This window comes from Lissotriton helveticus, chromosome 3_1, assembly GCF_964261635.1.
Source record: "Lissotriton helveticus chromosome 3_1, aLisHel1.1, whole genome shotgun sequence".
Lineage (NCBI taxonomy): Eukaryota > Metazoa > Chordata > Amphibia > Caudata > Salamandridae > Lissotriton > Lissotriton helveticus.
In genome coordinates, this window is record NC_136061.1 from 129,106,326 (window position 1) to 129,123,594 (window position 17,269).

The window sequence follows — 17,269 nt, forward strand, 5'->3', positions numbered from 1 at the left end:
AGCGCTGTGTGATAAGGAGAAAAAAATGCAAAAGCATCCAGGTGAGGACACTGGTACAAGCAATCTTTTAGACTCAATAGTTGAGTATAACGTGAAAACCTGAAGCTCACAATGACAAAAAAGCACATTCATTCATGCACACTCTCTCATACTCTTACTGTTCCATGGTGTGTTTCCCGAGTCTACACCTATGTCTAAGCTCCTCACCTCCTCGATGATAAGTGAAGGTAGCGAGTATGAACTATTTATAGTGTTCGCGATAGACTGCCGGTGGTAATTGGTGGGCTAATTGAGTGTAATTGGCTTTTGTTCCGTGAAGATCCGGTGTCACCAGACGGCCCTACTGAAAGGTTCCTGACCTCCCTGGAATGTAGTATATTTCAAAGGGAGGCCTTTAAAGGACATCCGGTGTCGGCTCCGGGTTTGCCTGACATCCGAATCCAAACACGGAGGAGCTGCGTAGTCCCGTCTTCACTCCGTGTGAAGGAGAAATGTTTGGGAGCAGCGCATGCACGCACCAGCATCACTGTTACCATATTGCTGGGTGCACAAGTGTGTGGAGCGCGGATTCGAAACGAAACCTCAATCGAGATCGCGATTCTAATCACGGCCAGCTGGAGTTCCCTGAAGGCAGTTAAAAAAACAGTGGAATGTTCGAAAGTTAAAAAAACTCTTGAATAAGAGGATCATACACCCCAAGGGTAATTTGAAGGCAAAAATGATCTTGGAAGTGTAAGTATGTGTACCACAACTGTGTGTCAAATTATATTCATGATCAATGTCATTAAAACATTTGCAGAATGAGGGAAGCTCCTAAAAATTCAAGAAGGGATTACACCGCAGTGAAATCGCACTCCCAGGGTTCAGACACCCTGCTGTCATATTGCCTGATAAAGTTGTCGAACCATGTGCCCCGCGGTTGGGTACTAGCGGGCATCTTGCCCATTGAGTAAGGTTTGGTGAGTATCTGGCTGAGCGTCTAGTTTTGTTATAACGGCCAACTGTGACTTTGTTCTAATCTCAGAAGAGAATAGGTTGGGGCGGTGTGTATGTGAGCCACTGACTACTGTGCAAGTTGTAACTAAGGAATGTCGTCATTGAGTCCCTTTTCCCACGTCCGAAGACGATATACCCACCTCTGCTCTCTGACATGAAGTGGTCTTGTCAGATCCATCTTTTGTTTCTTCATTACTTCCAGTACTACCCATTTAGGTCACTGTCTTTGTGATTATGATAGAAGAAATGCCTTGTTGAATTGGTGTTTGTTTCCTTATATCGTATAGTGCTACAGTGTTCATTAATGTGGATGTTGATCCTTCTGGTGATCATGCCAACATACATTAGGCCGCAGGGACATGTGAGGAGGTATACCACATTTTCACTGTTACAATTGCTAAAGATGTTTAGTTTCCAAGGGTTTCTGGTCCCAATGTCTACTTCTTTTGTAGTTACAGTGAAAGGGCATGCAACGCAACCTCCACAAGCATAGTGTCTAGTGGGCCTGTGTGTTCCAAAGGGTAACCTGGTCTTTGCTCAATGTTGGAGGATCTTTGGCATGTATAAGTTCGTCCCAGATACTTTTGCTCCTTTTGAATGTCATAAGTGGGGGTTCCCAATGTTGTTCAGCACCGTCAAGAATATGCCATTTCTTTTTTATGATCTTTTGTACGGGATTTGAAACAGGTGTATATGTTGTTACACACACAATTCAATCTGGTTTCTCTTTGTTGGTATTTTCTAGTAGTGTCGCGCAGTTATTTTTTCTGGCTCTCTTCTTGGCTTTCCTTATCATTTTCTTAGGATAGTGTCAGTCCAGTAACTTCTTCTTGAGTTCTTCTGCCTACTTAGTGAAATTCTCTGTTTTTGAGCAATTTCTACGCACCCGAAGAACTTGACCAACTGGTAGGTTGTTGCGCAGTGCTTTTGGGTGATAGCTTTCATACAAAAGCAAACTGTTTTTGTCCGTCTGTTTGTTATTTACTTTTGTGCTGATGCCATCTACTGTCATGCTGACATCTAGATCCAGAAAAATTGCGTGATCTTTATTGATGGAGTGGGTAAATTTAATGTGATGATCCTTGACTGTTAGACGGGGACCTGGAGGGTCGGCCGAGCACAGTGATCGCACAGACAGGTAACTTCCCCCCCACAGATGGACACCACACAAAGATCAGGGTAACACCTTTTATAGGCACTTCTGGTAGTAGAGTGGTACGATACAAGGCGATCAGGACACGATGATCCTCTCAATTCTAGTCTCTAGTAAGGGAAGGGGGTAGCGGGACAGTCTTGGTACCCACGGGTACTGAGGTGTAACGGTGATAGCTCACAATCCTCGAGCTCGGTGTTCGGATGGGTCAGACCGCGGCAGCGCCGGCAGGTCCCGAAGAGGTCGTAGGTGGCAACGGGCCGCGGCAGCGCCAGCAGGTCCCAACGAGGATGAAGGTTACAACGGGCCGCGGCAGCGCCAGCAGGTCCCACGAGAATGCAGGTTGCAACGGGCCGCGGCAGCGCCAGCAGGTCCCACGAGGATGAAGGTTGCAACGGGCCGCGGCAGCGCCAGCAGGTCCCACGAGGATGAAGGTTGCAGAGGGCCGCGGCAGCGCCAGCAGGCAGGACAATAGTTCACAAGGCAGGGCTGTGGCAGCGCCAGCAGTCCGTCAAGGATGAGTTCGTCGCGGTGTCTCTCGACTCCAGGATACAACTGCCTTCCTGTCCTGGGGCGGCCTCAGTTATAGGTCTGGCGCCCTTTGATGTCCGGACCCTCGCTCTTGGAGGTCGGGAGGTCTGGGATGAGGGAGTCCAGACACCCAGCAGGGGGGTGGAGCCAGCGCCCGAGGAGGCTGGGGGTGCTCGGCACCTGGCGGGGGAGAGCCATCGACACTTCTTACTCCCATTGACCTGCCAAGTGGTCCGTTCACCTCCTGGGTGGAGGGTGGTGCCGGGATGTCGGGGCCTGGCCAGGCCCAGGGTTGGGGTCGGGCTGAGGCCGCGCGGCCGCGTGGTGCCGTGTCCAAGATGGCGGCTGGGCCGGGCAATGGTGCTGACGGCGGCCCGGGCCCTGTCCTGCGGGGAGGGAGCGAGCCCTTCATGTGGCCTGTCCAACATGCGTCCCCCCCAGCTGAAGGCGGGGAGAGTCACCCATCTTCTTGGGGACTTTCCTCGTCGAGGCGGAAAAAGCGGGACAGGCCATCCGCGTTGGCGTGGTCTTGGCCAGGGCGATGCTCCACAGTGAAGTCCATTCCCTACAGGGAGATGGACCATCGCAATAGTTTGGGGTTTTCCCCCCGCATCTGCATGAGCCATTGCAGGGGCCGATGATCTGTCTGTACCCGGAAATGGGTTCCGAAGAGGTAGGGCCGGAGCTTCTTGAGGGCCCATACCACTGCGAAGGCCTCTCGCTCAATGGTGCTCCAGCGCTGTTCTCGGGGCAGTAGGCGTCTGCTGATGAAGGCCACGGGTTGGTCCACTCCTTCTGGGTTCAGTTGGGAGAGGACGGCCCCAATACCATGGTCGGAGGCATCGGTCTGCACGATGAACTCGCGGCTGTAGTCGGGGGCCTGGAGCACCGGAGCGGTGCACATGGCGGCCTTCAGCGTCTCGAAGGCCGCGTGACAGTCGGGAGTCCAGTTGACTCGTTTTGGGTTGTTCCTAGACGTGAGTTCCGTGAGGGGCCCCACAATGCTGCCATAGTCCCTCACAAACCGCCGGTAGTATCCGGTGAGCCCCAGGAAGGCTCGGACCTCTGTTTGTGTTTCGGGGGGTTGCCAGGACTGGATGGCAGCTACCTTGAGTTGGAGGGGGGCCACCAGACCGCTCCCCACTTGGTGTCCGAGGTAGGTCACGGACCCCTGGCCGATTTGGCACTTGCTGGCCTTTATGGTGAGGCCGGCCTGTTGGAGGGCCTGCAGGACCGCTCTGAGGTGGTGGAGGTGGTCTGCCCAGTGGCGGCTGTATACCGCGATGTCGTCCAGGTAGGCGGCGCTGAATTCTTCGAGGCCCGCCAATACCTGGTTCACCAGTCTTTGAAAGGTGGCTGGAGCGTTCTTCATGCCGAAGGGCATCACTCTGAAATGGTAGTGCCCGTCCGGGGTGGAGAAAGCGGAACGTTCTTGGGCCCTGGGGGTGAGGCCGATCTGCCAGTAGCCCGCTGTCAGGTCAAAGATGCTTAGGTAGCGGGCTGCCCCCATGCGGTCGACTAGTTCATCTGCTCGGGGGATAGGGTGAGCGTCGGTTCGGGTGACCGCGTTCAGCCCCCGATAGTCGATGCAGAATCGGAGCTCCGGCGTGGTGCCCGGTGCCGCGGCCTTGGGGACCAGGACGACCGGGCTGGCCCAGGGACTGTCCGAAGGCTCGATGACCCCGAGGGCGAGCATCTTGGAGACTTCTTCTTGGATGCATGTACGTACCCGATCCGGTACTCGGTACGCCCGGTGTCGGACAGGAGGACTGTCCCCCGTGTCCACGTCGTGCAGGCACCAGGAGGTGACTCCGGGTGCGAGGGAGAACAGGTTCGCGAACGGCAGCAGGAGGGCCCGGCAATCTTGACGCTGCTCTGGGGTCAGGACCTCGGAGAGTCGGACCCCGTCCACCGAGCCATCTCTTTCCCGAGTCCTCAGTAGGTCAGGGAGGGGCTCGGAGTCTCCTTCTGTGCCACTGTCGGTCGCCATCAGCAGGCTGAGCTCTGAGCGCATGAAGTGGGGTTTGAGTCTGTTGGCGTGGAGGACCCGGAGGGGGTTCCGGGGGGACTCCAGGTCGATGAGATAGGTGACGGGACTCCTGCGCTCGATCACCTTGAAGGGCCCCGTCCATTTGTCTTGCAAGGCACACGGTTCGATGGGGGACATCACCCATACCTGCTGACCCGGTTCAAACTCGATGGAGGAGGCATGTTGGTCGTACCACTTCTTCATGTCCTCTTGACTGGCCTCCAGATTGGCTTTAGCGATCTCCCTGAATTTCCGGGTCTGATTTCGGAGGGTCAGGAGGTATTTGTAGACGTCCGGAGGGGTCTTTAGGGGGGCCATTTCCCATTCCTCCTTCACTAGGCTGAGAGGCCCGCGAACGGGGTGTCCGTACAGGAGTTCGAAGGGGCTGAAGCCGAGGGACTTCTGGGGGACTTCTCGGTAGGCGAAGAGGAGGCACGGTAGTAGCACGTTCCACTGGCGGCGTAGGGGTTCTTCCAGCCCCATGATCATTCCCTTGAGGGTGCGGTTGAACCGCTCGACCAGTCCGTTCCCCTGGGGGTGATAGGGGGTGGTGAAGCGGTAAGTGACTCCGCACTGCTGCCAGAGGGATTTCATATACTTTGAAATAAAGTTCGTACCCCTGTCGCTGACGACTTCCCGGGGGAAGCCCACTCGAGAGAAGATCCCCTTCAAGGCTCGACCCCCTACTGGGGCTGTTATAGTACGAAGGGGGACCGCCTCAGGATAGCGGGTGGCGTGGTCCACCAGGACCAGGATGAAGCGATGCCCCTGTGCTGTTCGGGGGTCCAGGGGCCCCACAATGTCTATTCCCACCCTTTCGAACGGGGTGGTCTCCACGGGGAATGGTTGTAGGGGTGCCTTGAGTTTGCGGCCGCTCTTCCCGCTGGCCTGGCAGGTCGGGCAGGACCGGCAATGGTTGGAGACGTCATTTCTCATTTTGGGCCAAAAAAAGTGAGTCACCAGGCGGTGGTAGGTCTTGTCTTGGCCCAGGTGCCCGGCCAGGGGGACATCATGGGCTAGGTTCAACAGGAAGTCTCGGAAGTGGAGGGGCACCACCAGCACTCGTCCGGCCCCCAGTTCTGCGATTTTCTGCTCGCTGTACAAGAGATCATTGTCCCAATAAACCCAGTGGGCCCCGGTGGTGTCTCCTTGGCTCTGGGCGAGCGCTTGCTGTCGCAATCCCTCGAGGGAGGGGCAGGTCTTTTGCTCCTGCCGGAATTGTTCCTGGGTGGGCCCCCCTTCTTGACGCCACTGAGCCAGGTCGGGAAGCTCGGGGGGCTGTGTGGACCCCTCTGTGGTGGGGTCCGGGTGGTCGGTCTGGAGGAAGTCTTCTTCTGGAGTGATCGAGGGCGGAGGTGCTGCCCATTCTGGTTCTTCTGGTCTAGGGATGGTGCGGGTGGCCATGGACCGGGTGGTTACGCACGCCCAGTCCGGGAGACCCAACATCCCCAGATGCTCTCTTCTTTCCACAGCGGCCCACGGGGAGCTCTCGAGATCGTTCCCCAGGAGGCAGTCCACGGGGGCATCGTCGCGGACAGTTACTTTCAGCATGCCGGACACTCCTCCCCATTCGAAGGGGACGCAGGCCATCCGACACAGGCTCTCCGAGTTATCTGCCGATCGGACGGGGCAAAGTACGTTTGGTAGGATTTGTTCTGGGGTCACCAGGTGACAACGGACGGCCGTCACACTGGCCCCGGTGTCACGCAGGGCCTCGGCCTTGCGCCCATTGATGCTCACCCATTGGCTGTACTTCCGAGTGTTGGCGGGCAGGGGAGTCCGCGGGACCATGTCTCTTCCTCCCAGGCATGCCAGGGTCATGGCGGCGGGTTCCCACTCGAACTGCTCCGACTCATAGGTCTCCGTGTTTTCGGAGACTTGTTCTTCTCCCAGGGCGGCGGCCGCCATCTGGCGGGGCCCGGGGACCTGGTTCTTCGGGCAGGTCGGGTCACTGGCATAGTGGCCGACTCGCTGGCATCGATGACACGTCACGTTAGCTCGGAACCCCGGGCGCATCGGGGGGTTTCCCTGGCCTGCTGGGGCCGGGGTGGCGTTAGTGGGCGCGGCCGGGACGGCGTCTCGGCCCCGGCCCGGGCCTCCTCCTCCTCCTCGGGGACGATGATGACCTTGGTTGGTTCTGTTCTGCTCATTCGGCCCACTCCGGGCCACTCGGGTGCTCTCCCACCGGTCAGCCTCGGTGGCGAGCTGCCGGGGTTCAGTCAATTTACTGTCGAGGAGGTGCTGCCTGAGCTCGACGAAGCAGTTGTTGGAGAGGTGCTCCCACACAATGAGATTGAAGAGTTGTTCGTAAGTGGTTACGTTGTTACCCTTGATCCACCCCTCGAAGGCTCGGCTGAAATAGTTCACGTATTCCAACCACGTCGTACCTGGGATCCGGGTGCAGTTGCGGAACCTCTGGCGATACATTTCGGGTGTAAGCCCATATCGACTGAGGAGGGCGGCCTTCATGTGGTCATAGGACGTCATTTGATGGTCCGGAAGCTGCAGCAGGGCATCACGACCCTCGTTGACGAATCTCCCCCATAGACCGGCTCCCCAGTCACTTCGAGCGACCCGGTGGGCGGTCATGGCAATCTCATAGGCCTTGAACCACTGCTGTATGTCGTCGTTCCGGTGATATTCTCGGACCACATCCTTGGGGATGTGGACCTTCTGCTCGGTAGGGCCCGGGGAGTGCGGTTGCTCGGGCACCCCTAGGTTTTTGTTCAGTTTGCGTATTTCTATCTCTGCTAGTTTGCACTCGTGCTCGTATGCCAGTCTTTTTTCTTCGAGGTCTCTCTGTCTCTGTTTTTCCTCTCGCTCTTCTCTGAGCCGTAAGTGTTCTAAGTTTATCTTTTGTTCCGCCAGTTTCAATTCTCCGTCTAATCTGAGTCGTGCCAAGTCTAACTCGTGTAATCTATTTTTTTCCCGCTCTTGGATCTCTTCACGGGAAGGGCCTGTTCTCCGTTCTTCCGTCCGGGTGGTGTTGACTTCCGGGGCTGCGGGGTCCCGGGGGGTTGCGGTATTTGTCTCTGTCCATGCCTCTAGGGCGTTTTTGAAGTCTTCTTTTGTGCTTAGCCCGGTGGTAGCAATGCCTAAGTCCATGTAAAATTGTTTGAGCTCTCGGTGGTTGTATTCTTCCAGCTTTTCCATCTGAAACTTCTCCGCCGATCCGCTCTCTTTGGTCGTCATTGTGGTTTTAGTCGTAGGGTGAGTTACTGTCTGTACGGTACGCGTTGGTTCGGATCGCGCCGCTAGCCACCAATGTTAGACGGGGACCTGGAGGGTCGGCCGAGCACAGTGATCGCACAGACAGGTAACTTCCCCCCCACAGATGGACACCACACAAAGATCAGGGTAACACCTTTTATAGGCACTTCTGGTAGTAGAGTGGTACGATACAAGGCGATCAGGACACGATGATCCTCTCAATTCTAGTCTCTAGTAAGGGAAGGGGGTAGCGGGACAGTCTTGGTACCCACGGGTACTGAGGTGTAACGGTGATAGCTCACAATCCTCGAGCTCGGTGTTCGGATGGGTCAGACCGCGGCAGCGCCGGCAGGTCCCGAAGAGGTCGTAGGTGGCAACGGGCCGCGGCAGCGCCAGCACGTCCCAACGAGGATGAAGGTTACAACGGGCCGCGGCAGCGCCAGCAGGTCCCACGAGAATGCAGGTTGCAACGGGCCGCGGCAGCGCCAGCAGGTCCCACGAGGATGAAGGTTGCAACGGGCCGCGGCAGCGCCAGCAGGTCCCACGAGGATGAAGGTTGCAGAGGGCCGCGGCAGCGCCAGCAGGCAGGACAATAGTTCACAAGGCAGGGCTGTGGCAGCGCCAGCAGTCCGTCAAGGATGAGTTCGTCGCGGTGTCTCTCGACTCCAGGATACAACTGCCTTCCTGTCCTGGGGCGGCCTCAGTTATAGGTCTGGCGCCCTTTGATGTCCGGACCCTCGCTCTTGGAGGTCGGGAGGTCTGGGATGAGGGAGTCCAGACACCCAGCAGGGGGGTGGAGCCAGCGCCCGAGGAGGCTGGGGGTGCTCGGCACCTGGCGGGGGAGAGCCATCGACACTTCTTACTCCCATTGACCTGCCAAGTGGTCCGTTCACCTCCTGGGTGGAGGGTGGTGCCGGGATGTCGGGGCCTGGCCAGGCCCAGGGTTGGGGTCGGGCTGAGGCCGCGCGGCCGCGTGGTGCCGTGTCCAAGATGGCGGCTGGGCCGGGCAATGGTGCTGACGGCGGCCCGGGCCCTGTCCTGCGGGGAGGGAGCGAGCCCTTCATAAGGAAACAAACACCAATTCAACAAGGCATTTCTTCTATCATAATCACAAAGACAGTGACCTAAATGGGTAGTACTGGAAGTAATGAAGAAACAAAAGATGGATCTGACAAGACCACTTCATGTCAGAGAGCAGAGGTGGGTATATCGTCTTCGGACGTGGGAAAAGGGACTCAATGACGACATTCCTTAGTTACAACTTGCACAGTAGTCAGTGGCTCACATACACACCGCCCCAACCTATTCTCTTCTGAGATTAGAACAAAGTCACAGTTGGCCGTTATATCAGGACATGCCACACACATCAGGGCATGTCTTTCTTTGTATAACCACCAAAACCCCAGAGAAGATCTAGGGAAGTGAACCAGAGGCACGGGGCACTAGGAGTAGGCAGCCTCCAACCTATAATGTTAAGCACAAAAAGAGCTGTCCCCAGTCAAATGACCTAGGTGCTACAGTGTTACTTTGTGAGTGCAGGCATCTCACAAAAAGTGAAAGACTGGTCTCACACACCACCACGGTCATTGACCAGTCTTGGTTTGTTAGAGGGCAGGCATACACCTGATGACAGGGATGCACTTCTCATCTAACTGAGTGGGGGCCCTGGCTAACAAAAAGTGACATTATAAAGCCATTACAGATGTCAAACCAATTTTAATGTAACTGGCATCTGTATAGTAATTAAAATAAATGGTTGGTGTGTTGAGGATTCTATTGTCCCCCACTGTGATGTAAATGGTCAACATGTTTCTGCCAGTTGGCCCAGTCAGGTCTGTGTCATTCATCAGGACCTAGAATAATCAGAAAACGTGCTCCACCCTTGCCAGACTGTGGTGAGAGGGTTCCACTAGGTGGGGTGATCTATATCATGCTCCACTCTTATGCGGCTAATATATACAAGCCTGTAAGAGAAAAACAGAAAAAAGTCAAATGTAAAATAGCACCACGGTCATAGTATTAATGATCAACTTCCAGTCAGCCACATATACGTGCAAATATAGTGAGTGGCTATAAGTGCAACAAACGTGTCAGTCATCTGTGCACTTGTTGGTTTGTGGGAACTGTAATCCACATTGCTTACCCTTTAAAATGGGAACTAATTGCCCCATAGGAGGGTGAAGGAGGAAGACCCCTTTGGTCAAGCGCTGTGTGATAAGGAGAAAAAATGCAAAAGCATCCAGGTGAGGACACTGGTACAAGCAATCTTTTAGACTCAATAGTTGAGTATAACGTGAAAACCTGAAGCTCACAATGACAAAAAAGCACATTCATTCATGCACACTCTCTCATACTCTTACTGTTCCATGGTGTGTCTCCCGAGTCTACACCTATGTCTAAGCTCCTCACCTCCTCGATGATAAGTGAAGGTAGCGAGTATGAACTATTTATAGTGTTCGCGATAGACTGCCGGTGGTAATTGGTGGGCTAATTGAGTGTAATTGGCTTTTGTTCCGTGAAGATCCGGTGTCACCAGACGGCCCTACTGAAAGGTTCCTGACCTCCCTGGAATGTAGTATATTTCAAAGGGAGGCCTTTAAAGGACATCCGGTGTCGGCTCCGGGTTTGCCTGACATCCGAATCCAAACACGGAGGAGCTGCGTAGTCCCGTCTTCACTCCGTGTGAAGGAGAAATGTTTGGGAGCAGCGCATGCACGCACCAGCATCACTGTTACCATATTGCTGGGTGCACAAGTGTGTGGAGCGCGGATTCGAAACGAAACCTCAATCGAGATCGCGATTCTAATCACGGCCAGCTGGAGTTCCCTGAAGGCAGTTAAAAAAACAGTGGAATGTTCGAAAGTTAAAAAAACTCTTGAATAAGAGGATCATACACCCCAAGGGTAATTTGAAGGCAAAAATGATCTTGGAAGTGTAAGTATGTGTACCACAACTGTGTGTCAAATTATATTCATGATCAATGTCATTAAAACATTTGCAGAATGAGGGAAGCTCCTAAAAATTCAAGAAGGGATTACACCGCAGTGAAATCGCACTCCCAGGGTTCAGACACCCTGCTGTCATATTGCCTGATAAAGTTGTCGAACCATGTGCCCCGCGGTTGGGTACTAGCGGGCATCTTGCCCATTGAGTAAGGTTTGGTGAGTATCTGGCTGAGCGTCTAGTTTTGTTATAACGGCCAACTGTGACTTTGTTCTAATCTCAGAAGAGAATAGGTTGGGGCGGTGTGTATGTGAGCCACTGACTACTGTGCAAGTTGTAACTAAGGAATGTCGTCATTGAGTCCCTTTTCCCACGTCCGAAGACGATATACCCACCTCTGCTCTCTGACATGAAGTGGTCTTGTCAGATCCATCTTTTGTTTCTTCATTACTTCCAGTACTACCCATTTAGGTCACTGTCTTTGTGATTATGATAGAAGAAATGCCTTGTTGAATTGGTGTTTGTATCCTTATATCGTATAGTGCTACAGTGTTCATTAATGTGGATGTTGATCCTTCTGGTGATCATGCCAACATACATTAGGCCGCAGGGACATGTGAGGAGGTATACCACATTTTCACTGTTACAATTGCTAAAGTTGTTTAGTTTCCAAGGGTTTCTGGTCCCAATGTCTACTTCTTTTGTAGTTACAGTGAAAGGGCATGCAACGCAACCTCCACAAGCATAGTGTCTAGTGGGCCTGTGTGTTCCAAAGGGTAACCTGGTCTTTGCTCAATGTTGGAGGATCTTTGGCATGTATAAGTTCGTCCCAGATACTTTTGCTCCTTTTGAATGTCAAAAGTGGGGGTTCCCAATGTTGTTCAGCACCGTCAAGAATATGCCATTTCTTTTTTATGATCTTTTGTACGGGATTTGAAACAGGTGTATATGTTGTTACACACACAATTCAATCTGGTTTCTCTTTGTTGGTATTTTCTAGTAGTGTCGCGCAGTTATTTTTTCTGGCTCTCTTCTTGGCTTTCCTTATCATTTTCTTAGGATAGTGTCGGTCCAGTAACTTCTTCTTGAGTTCTTCTGCCTACTTAGTGAAATTCTCTGTTTTTGAGCAATTTCTACGCACCCGAAGAACTTGACCAACTGGTAGGTTGTTGCGCAGTGCTTTTGGGTGATAGCTTTCATACAAAAGCAAACTGTTTTTGTCCGTCTGTTTGTTATTTACTTTTGTGCTGATGCCATCTACTGTCATGCTGACATCTAGATCCAGAAAAATTGCGTGATCTTTATTGATGGAGTGGGTAAATTTAATGTGATGATCCTTGACCCATTCTACAAAGGTTTTAGCTGTGTCCTCATCAGCCGCGGCCGGTAGTGGGAGTACCGGCCGGGCGGTGACGTAGGGAGGGGGCGGGGCAGGGTTGGGGGTAGTAATGTTTGGATTATGGACTTTAAAAGGTAAGTAAACAAATGTATTTCGTTGCACACACTGCATCACCAAATGCGATGCAGTGTGTGCAACGTAGTTCGTTTTATTTATTTTTATGTTTACTTACCTTTTAAAGTCCGTAATCCATACATTACTACACGCCACCCTGACCCTCCCCCTCCCCACGTCACCGCCCGGCCGGTACTCCCACTACCGGCCGCGGCTGGTCCTCATCCCCTCGCCACACAATGAAGACGTTGTCTATATAGCGTTTCCAGATTTTGAGCTCTTCTGTGAAAGGATTATTCTCGTTGAAGATGTAATCCTCCTCGAATTGATGTATGTATAGACATGCTAGGCTCGGGGCGAAGGTACTGTCCATCGATGTGCCCGTGATTTGATGGTAAATCACTTCTTCAAATTCGAAAACATTCTCTGTTAGGGCAATCTCAGCACATTCCATGATGAAATGTCGGGGAGAAAGGAAATCCCATTCCAGGTTCAGCAAAATCTCTTCCACGACTGCCAGTGTCCGTCTCTGGGGGATGCTGGTGTACAAGGCCTCTATGTCCATGGTAATGAAGATATCCTGACAGTGTTAATTTCTAAATCTCGTAAGAGGCACAGCACATCTTTCATGTCTTTTAGGTAGGACAGAGATTTCTGTACAATTGGTTTAGGAAACCAGTTGCAAAACTGCGAGTGAGGCTCAAGGATAGATCCGATGCCAGAGACTATCACTCTACCGGGGGGGGCATCTTCCCTTTGTGAATTTTGGGGAGGCTATAGAACCTTGGTGTTCTAGGGTTTTCACTGAAGAAGAAATCTGCTTCATGCTTTGTAATCCAATTATTGCATAGTGCCTTGTCCACCATGCATTTATCCTTCCTGACGAGACGCGATGTTGGGTCTTCCAAGTATATTTCGTAACTGGTTACGTCGGAGAGTAGCCGATTGCACTCTTCTTGGTACATGGTTTTGTTCATCAAGACAATGGCGCCTCCCTTGTCAGCTGGTTTGATTGTAAGGTGCGTGTTATTCTTGAGTCCCTCAAGTGCTATTCGTTCCAGTTTGGTAAGATTCTGGAAGCCCATGTCTTGTCTGAAGTTTATCCTCTCTACTTCCTTAAGAACTACCTATTCTAAGGCTAGTATGTGACAGGGAATGGTTTGAGTCGGAGGTGTGAACGTGGACTTTATCCTGAGACCTTGGCAAAAGTCTGCTGGTCTCTTGAGTCCCCAAAGTGGTTTGATTTTTCTGAAGAATTGTGCCAGTTCGATATTGAGAGTGAAAGGATCATTCATGGATGTGTCAGACCGAAACCTAGGCCTTTAGAGAGAAATGTTTCTTCATCTTTGGAAAGGATATGGTCGCTGAGGTTAACAATGTTTGTTATTCTGTGATTGTGGACGGGCCGTTCTCTCTCCCCCTGCTTCTTGTTCCCATTGCGATTGAAGTTTGGTCTTTGCATTGTACTCTTGTGTTCTGTTTTTTTTGGTCTTTTTTTTTGTCTTCCTTTTCCTTGGTTTATTTGTAACCACAAGGCTCTTGGTGCACTATTTTCATGTCCTACCTTTCACATACACTGCACCCTGCCCACAGGGGTACCTTGGGCCTACCTTAGGGGTGACTGATATGTAAGAAAAGGGAAGGTTAGGGCCTGGCAAGAGGGTGTACTTGCCAAGTCGACATGGCCGTTAACAACTGCGCACAGACGCTGGAGTGGCACGTCTGAGTTACCGTTTCAGAACTACTCATGTGGGTGGCACAATCAGTGCGGCAGGCCCACAAGTAGTATTTTATTTACCAGCTTTGGCACACTCAATGCACTTTACATGGGGCTGACCAGTAAATCAAATATGCCAATCAGGGAGAACCAATCATAATAACAATTTACCCAGGGAGCACTTGCAATTTGACACACATCGGCAGTAGCAAAGTGCCCAAAGCATCTAAGACACCAAAAACACAGGAGATAGAGGCACATAGTCAGGGGAAACCACGCCAAAGATGCCAACTCTAACAAAGGTGCTCCTATATATGATGATTGTACAATTCATGGCTCCTCTTCTGCCCACTACCTCTCACCCAAGCACAGAAAGACATTTGCATATTAGGCACATACACAACGCTCAGTGGCCCATCAGTGGTGGTGAACTAAGATACCTTGCTCTTTCCCTCGGTGCCTCCCTTGCTGAGGGTCTCCACTTGTGCCGATAGTCAGCGTAAAATTGCACTGGTGCAATTCGATTTTGCACTAACCTCGGTACCGGTTGGTTACTGCTGAAAATCACTTTGGCACTGTTCGGAAGTGGACAGGCTGTTGCAAATTTTGTTGGATAAAATTATGGACATGTGGGAGAATTGAACTAGAAGTTTCTTCTTTCAGAAGGTTCACTCACCCAGGAAACATCTGAAGAGAGTGAACTCACAGCAGGCTCTATAAACCTGCAGCTGCCATTAAGCATCAACAGCACATGTGTAGCACCTAGGAGGTGTACAGCAAGGATACTGGTGTTTAGGAGCTATGTGAGAGAAGTGAGACTGGGCATAGTGTTTTGATTTTACTTTGGTCTTGGTACGGTTTTTAAATCAGCTGCCTGTTATACTTTTAGTGTAATCCTTTAAACAACGGTGTGACAAATGAAAGTATAAACGCTATTTGGCCAGATCAGCTAGTCTGAGACTGGTACAACTCAAATACTTACACAGGGTCTAATTTACTCCCAGGTGGCAGAGATTATTGGAAAGGATATTGTGGAAACCAAAGAAGAATCAAATACAGGAGACAGTTAATGGTTCAGTAACTTGTTTACTCTTCACCTCATCCACAGTCTTCAATGAAGGCTCACAATTTCAAAACAAGCAACACCTTCAGAGCCATAGAACACTCTTCAAGAAGTGTCCAGCTGCAGAACCCTGGCAAGGTCCTACTAAGCTGGTCAACAACATGGATACCACACATCTCACCCTCAACAAGCAAAACAGAAGTGAAATAACAAGGGCCTAATGTACAAACAGATTTTCAAGACACAGAATGGGCAAAACCCTTTGATACATCAGGCCCAAAATGTTTCCAACAGTTCAAATAAGAAAACCAAAATTAGGTGATATATTTTAACCCGAGCAGTGGATCCTCATAGGCACGATGGAACCTTCAAGGCGTGCCCAGCTCCGGAGCCCTGGCAAGGTTCCACCAAGCTGTTCAACAAGCAGGACATAACTGATACCAGTGGTGTTCCAATAGCCCCCGTGGTCTTGGGGGGGGCTGAGCTCCAGGGGACCGCCTTTGGCACTGTGCACGGGCGGTACGCCCCTGGCTATAGATCTCCGGACTGGAACCAGATCGTGGAGGGACCCTTCATGTACTCTGCAGGGAGGCCCCCTTAAGTTTCGTTACGCCACTGACTGATACAATCCCAAATTGCACTAGACGTCCCAAGGAGATTTGTGACTTGTTTCACAGGTTATGGTCCTGAATCGAACACTATTGGTGGAAAATTGAGCATAGACCGTTTACAATGCTGGGGAGGCCCAATGACTTCTCATCTAAGATGTTTCCTTTGGGGATTTTTAAAGAGACTGGCAGTGGACTTTGGTGGGACTGGGTGCATTGCCCTAAAAAATAAGAATAGCCTGACACTGGAAATTGGAGACTGCCCCTGCATACTTTATGCAGTAAAGGAGCATGGACTGATGTTCAAAAATAGAGGAGCCATTTTCGTACATTACGTCAGATGCATGTCATGTTGTTACATTTTCGTACATCCTCATATTGCATGGTATCTCAAATAGCCTCTCCCCACTTTTTCCAGCACTGTTGAAATCCTACATGAAAACTTGACCATGACTTAAATCTATCAGTAGTTTCTCTCGAGAACTCTCTTCGGAATGCCTATCCTCTCCAGGCCTTACTCTGTCGGAATGTAGCCTGCTCGGAGTCACATGCCTGTCTGCCTTATTCTTACTTCTGCTAATTTCCTACACCTCCCCTCATACACCACATCTTCTTCCTTGAAACAATGACTAATCGCTTCTATCCTATTTACCCCCACCCATTTGCATGAACTCACACTCAGTGTTTAATTTGTAAAATAATAAGTGACGGTGCCTGGTGCTAACAAAAATCGGGGTGCACAATACCAGGGCTGTGTAGTCATAATTACACCCCATGCCTCAAGATCCATCACCATACATTCCTATACCTTTATTTCACTCATGCAAGTTCTTTTTCATCACTACTTTCTCCCTTAGACGATTCTTCGTCTTCCTGTTGTGTTTATCTCTCTCTTGCTCTGGTTCAAAGTCTGATAAGGAAAAGTGAAGTGCACGCCAGCACAAAATGAGTGTCGGTGAGCCTCACCTCCAACCACCAGCTCAAATTAAGCACTGCTCACACTAATGATTACATTCAACTCCTACCCCATAGGTACTTCTGTAAATGCTAAGGGTGATTGCATAATTTCAGTGAAGTACAAGACTAATCCCAATAACCAGTAAACAATAATAACCAACATCCTTTGAACTAACCACTAACCTTGGATTATGGAGTAGTGTGTTACAGCTGTAACACACTACAGCATCCCATAAGGGGCAATAGGTGCTATATGAATGAAATGATAGTTCAATACAATATCTATAGTGTGTCTAAATAAACATAAAAACTACAGGTGCCTTAGTGGAACTACCTGCAACTAAATATCCTTTGAGAGATGATTGGGTATAGTTGAGATTCCTTAAATAGACAATATTCAGTGAACGAAACGACTTGCAGCAGCTTCGAGGTCCCATATCATAATCAAGGGGGGTGGCCCTGCCCTGGCTCTTTCTGGCCCTGGCTGGCGCAGAACAGGCCCATACTTGGCCTAGGCAGTGCTCGGGTGCATCCATCGCGCGTCCTGTGCTGCGGGGCAAAGGGGCTGTTTTTATGCACCTGATGGCGCGCTGAGTAGGGCACGCCTCC